Raw genomic sequence first — 6,000 nt, 5'->3', positions numbered from 1 at the left:
TGTCAGACCAGCACAGCACATGTTTCTGCCTGCATCAAACCCTCCTCAGCGTCTGGATCCCAGAGTCTGGGTTCAAGCAGAAAATGATTACTGGACGATAAAGGTCATCTATTCAAGGCACACATTATACCAATGGTTCTCAACCTTCCTAATACTGCAACCCTTTAATATAGTTCCTTGTTTTGTGGTGACCCCCCCAACTATAACATTATTTTGTTTCTATTTCATAACTGTGCTATTGTTATGGATTGTAATGTAAATATCTGTGTTGTCCCATGGTCTTCGGCAATCCATGTAAAAGAGTTATTAGACTCCCCCCAAGGGTGGTCACAAGCCACAGGTTAAGAACCACTGCCTTAGGGCATTATTAACATCATGTTCCCCCTACCTGAGAGGATTTAAACCCTCAAAAAAATGAGAGTTCTCTAGAGTCTTAGAGAAAGTTGGTCTTAAGTTTGGGCCTATATATTTTTTAAGGAACTCCAATTGCATTGTTACCATATTGGACAGGAAAACCCCGACCTTTGTATAGGGTATTAGACCCAGTGTATACGAACTCTACCTCCCTAGCATGCAGATACAATCTGAGGTAAGAAGTTGCCCTAACAAGGTTTAGGGGATGACTTATTACTAGTTGTAAAGAAGACACAAATATCCTACCTCCCTGCCCTTTGCAGAATAGGATATAACTACTAACTTATTAACAGAATAGATGATTAATATCAGAAAAACAGAAGTTTCATATTTTGTCTTACTAAGTGAGACACAAAACAACCTCCCACCGAGAAATACTGCCAAAAGGAAATAACCAACACAACTAAGAGGAGTGGTGTCATTTCTGTGGTGGCTGGGCCCCACTTACAGTACATTCTGTGTCACCTACTGTGTTTTTCTCGCCCCCTTGTGTCCACTCACAAACATTACAGCTTCTCCCCTTTAAATATAATGGAAACTGCTCTATCAAGGTAAACAGTCCTTTGTCCTAGTTTTAGTTAAAACAAAATATTATGTTACTTTTCTCCTGAAGCAAATTATTTTTCAATATGATTTTAATTCTCCATCTCTAAAATTCTCCCAAGTTTTAGCTTTAGCTGGAGGGAAATGCTCACATATACTTTAGTTCACAATATTGTGCAAGGATGGATTTAAGATCTTAGGATACAACAGCTTTGCCTTCGCCAATTAAATACATGCAATATATCTAAATCACACCCCGTTCAGCTCATATCTTCAAAGGATAAATAATTATTAGAAGTAATCAGTTCAAGAACTTTTGAAAACTGATGTCACATGGTTTGGGCTGTCACAACATCTAGTCTGCAAAGAAATGTGCCCTTCAAACAAACATGACTTCTCTCACTTAAACATCATCTTGTGAAGAAAACATTGGCAGGCCATTATGATGTTATAACTAATTTATATCTCATTTAATATTTGGACAGACTTCTCCTATCCAATCCTCTGGGTACGAGAGTCTCTGAGGGAGGCACGAAGGTAGTTTGATTCAACATGACTGAGTAGCTAGTGTTGATTCAAACTTCAGAAGTCTGACCCCAAGTAATTTATTTTAGGCATGTTTAGGCACAGCACAATGTGGAGGACTTTTTCCTGGTGATAAATAATTCAATCCATGAGCACAATGAAGCTTAACACATGACTGCATCAAAAATCCTTGTAAAGTACAGGTGAAATCTTTAATAAAGATGAGTTCTATAGGTTGCTTACATGTGACAGCTCCAATAAAGATGGCTTCTATAGATTGACAGGCTCATGATAAGGGTCTGAGGGAAGATCCAGTGTCTTAGCCACACAGTGTAAATGTCACAAGCTATTAACCACATCTGCTCCCAGCCTTCTGGGTAGAAAACAGATTATTTATCTCTCCCTTTGATCAGACAACCCTGTATGTTTAACATTCCTGGTGCTCCAGTGCCTATCTGTGAGCTCCTATATCTGGAGTATGCATAAATTAGTGACCTCCCTCCTGCTGGAGAAAAGAAGTAATATGAAACCAAAGATATCATGGAACCACAATAAAAGCTGACTTTATATTTGGCTCAGAAAAGGTCACTTGGCCAGATGCAACCGCCCCTTGAGCTGAACAAACACAATCAATCTACCCATAGAAAAACATCTAGTATGCATTAGTCTGTTTTTCCTTTGCTATAACAATACTAGAGTTAGGCACTTGACAGAGGTTAGCTGGTATACAGCTCTGGAGATGCAAAGTTAAAGTGCCAAATCTTGTAATGGCCTTCTTCATGCAAGATGTTTATGTGTACAGGACAAAAGACAAGAAATACACAGATGGTGTGTGTGTGTGTGTGTGTGTGTGTGTGTGTGTGTGTGTGTGTGTGTGTGTGTGTTTGTATACCCTGAAGGTTTCACATCTCAACACCAGAATTAAATTAAGCTTCAACCCCCTTTTCTTTATTATTTATTCACTTTACATCCCCCTCACTGCCCTCTTCAGATCTTCCCCTTCCACAATACTTCCCCCTACTCTTCTCCCCTGTCCTCTGAGAGGGAGGGAGGGCTCTGAGTATCCCCCACCTTGGCACATCAAGTCTCTGCTGGGCTAGGTGCATCTTCTTCCACTGAGGTCAGACAAGGCAGGCCAGCTAGAAGAATATATACCATGGACAGGACAGCCCCTGCTCCATTTGTTCGGGACCCACATGAAGACCAAGGAGCACATCTGCTACATATGTGCGGGAGGCCTAGGTCTAGCACATGTATCTTCTTTGGCTGGTGGTTCAGTCTCTGAGAACCCCAAGGGTCCAGACTAGCTGACACTGTTAGTCTTCCTGTGGAGTTCCTATCCCCTTCAGGGCTGCAATCCCAACCCTACTCTTCCATAAGAGTCCCCAAAGATGCATCCACTGTTTGGTTCTGGGTGTTTAGATCCATCTGAGTCAGCAGAGCCTCTCCGAGGACAGCCATTCTAGACTCCTGTCTGCAAACCTAACAGAATACCATTAATAGTGTCAGGGATTGGGGTATGCCCATGGGATGGGTCTCAAATTGGGCCAGTTTGGGGGTTGGCCATTCCCTCAGCTCTGCTTCATCCATGGTCCCTGCATTTCTTGAAAACAGAATAAATTGGGGGTCAAAAGTTTTGAGAAGTCTGCCATCCACAGTGGACTGTCATTCTCCAGCTACCTCTCTGTCCACCCTCATCTGTCCTGTGGATACTGAACTATATAAGTTAACTTTCCTTCCTCCACTCATCTGCTTGAGCAGTCTGCTATTCCTCCAGACCTCAATTCTCCCACAACCTCTCTGCTTACCTTCATCAGACCTGCAGATCCTGAAGCATACAGGTTAGCTTCCCTTCCTCCACCCATCTTCCCTGCTGTCTGAATTCTCTGGGGCACCCCAAGCTACCCTGAGCAGTCTACTATCCATGGTGTACCTGATTCCCCTGCCACTTCTCTGCCCACTTTTATCAGGAATGCAGATCCTGACCCATACAGACCTGCTGATCTAGAACCACACAGTCCAAGGATACCAATCAAAGGCCTGTCACACCAGGACCATTAAGGTTAACCTCCCTCCCAATGCCTACCACAACAGGAACATCCAGAGACCTTATTGCTTATTTCCTGTGTTTTCTTGGATGTAATTATCCTCCTTCAGTTGGAGTTTTTCTTCTAGTATTTTTTGTATGGCTGGATCTGTGGATAGATATAATTTGGATTGGTCTTGAAATATCTTGTTTTCTCCATCTACAGTGATTGAGAATTTTGCTTGGTATAGTATTCTAGGTTGATATATGTGGGTTTTTTAGAGGTTAGAAGATATCTGTTCAGACCCTTCTAGCTTTTAGAGTTTCTGTTAACAAGTCAGGTGTAATTCTGATAGGCCTGCCTTTGTATGGTACCTGCCCTTTTTCCCTTGCTGTTTTTAATATTCTTTCTTTGTTCTATACATTTTGCATTTTGATTATTATGTGGCAGGAGGTGTTTGTTTCTGGTCCAGTCTAATTAGTGTTTTATTACCTTCTTGTATGTTAACAGGCATCTTTTTTTTAGTTTGGGGAAGTTTTCTTCTATGGCTTTGTTTACATTTCTTTCTGGTCCTTGGAGCTGGGACTCTTCGCCTTCTTCTATTCCTGTTATTCTTAGGTTAGATTTTCTCGTGGTATCCCAGATTTCCTGAACATTTTGTGTCAAGAATTTTTAGATTTAACATTTATTTTCTTTGACTGAAATTGTATCAGTTTCTTCTATTGTATCTTCTATGCCTGTGATTCTCTCTTCCATTTACTGTATTTTGTTGAAGATGCTTACATCTGTTCTTCCTGTTCTCTTTCCTGGGTTCTCCAGCCCCAGGATTCCCTCAATTTATGTTTTCTTTGTTGTTGCTATTTCCCCTTTCAGGTCTTACCCAGGTTTGTTTATTTCCTTCACCTGTTTAATTGTATTCTCATATATCTATTTAAGGTATTTATTTGTTTCCCCTTTAAAGACCTCTACCTGTTTGATTATATTTTCTTGTGTTTCTTTAAGAAATTTATTCATTTCCTCTTTAAAGGCCCCTATCATTTTATAAGATTGGATTTAAGGTCATTTTCTTGTGCTTCAGTTGTGTTTGATATTCAGGGCTTGATGTTGTAGGGTAGCTGTGCTCAGAAGTTGTCATATTGCCCTGGCTTTCGTGAATTGTGTTCTTTGAAGAGTCTTTGGTCATCTAGATGGCTTTAGTTCCTATATTTTCCTGCTGTAGTAGGTATTAGAAGGGAGGTTAACCTTGATGGTCTTGGTGTAGCAGTCATCTGATGGACATTCCTGGGTTGTTGTGATTCAGGATCTGCAGGTCTATATGATTCAAGAGTCACAGATCCAATGAAGGTGGGCAGAGAGGTCGTGGGAGAAAAGAAGTCCACTCAGGATAACAGGTTGTTCGTGGCAGTTCAATGTTCCCAAAGGACTCAGGGAGCAGAGAAGCTTACAATGTATGGTTCAGGATCCACAGATCTGATGGAAGGAGTGGTTGGGGGTGGTACCTTGGGATAGCAGGCAGCTCAGGGAGCCTCTTGACTTGCTCCAGAGGACTCAGCAAATAGAAAGATGGATGGGGAACACTCATAAATGTTTTCAAATGTGGTAATTAAGACTTTGGTTTCCAGATTTTGTAATCTCTTCTTTGAAAATTGTTTTTAGGTTTCTATATAATATATATTGCACATTATTGTATAATATATGTTCACCTCATACACCCTACACTGCTTTCTCCCACTCCTTCCCACTAATCCTCTTTCTCTTCCTCATACTTTCATATACCATAGATATAGATAGATAGATAGATAGATAGATAGATAGATAGATAGATAGAGATCATGAAATAATATATAATGGAATGTATATATAGAGAGGGACTTCCATGTTATGTATATACAATACCTAACACATAACTTTATTTTCAGTCCATTTCCAATATACATATGCATTTATCTCAGTGAGTAGGTGTTTTAGAAGTGAAGCAGAAATAGCCTTTGCAGGGAAAACAAAAATCAAGAGAATTTGTTACACCATCTCAGCCCTCTAAGTGTTTAAGACAAATAATTATTCTGAATGAGAGAAAGAATGGTAGCCATCATCATGAAAACAGCAGGAAAATAATTCTCTCTATAGATCAGATACACAAAAGAGAAAGAGTATCAAAACTCATTAATAAAGAAAGCAGAAAACCAAAAGGGATGAAGAAAGGCATAAAAGACATGGAAAGCAACTGAAGAGTTATAAAATGGCAGGAGACAGTCCTTGTCTATCAGCAAGAAGCATGTATGCAAATAAATTTAGAGGATGAATAGATTAATGGTAAGACCCAATGTTGTGCTCTGAGAAGAAACTCTCTTCAATGGTGAAGGAATTTGTAAACAGAAAATAAGGATTTACTGTGGAGGAAAACAGAAGCAAGAAGGGAGAAGCAGGTAAGTACAGCTGAAAAAAATGCCTTTACATCAAAAAATTATTGTATATTAATAAAGATCAATTT

The sequence above is a fragment of the Rattus norvegicus genome, chromosome 4 (assembly GCF_036323735.1).
Source record: "Rattus norvegicus strain BN/NHsdMcwi chromosome 4, GRCr8, whole genome shotgun sequence".
NCBI lineage: Eukaryota > Metazoa > Chordata > Mammalia > Rodentia > Muridae > Rattus > Rattus norvegicus.
Note: the sequence above shows the minus strand (reverse complement) of the source record.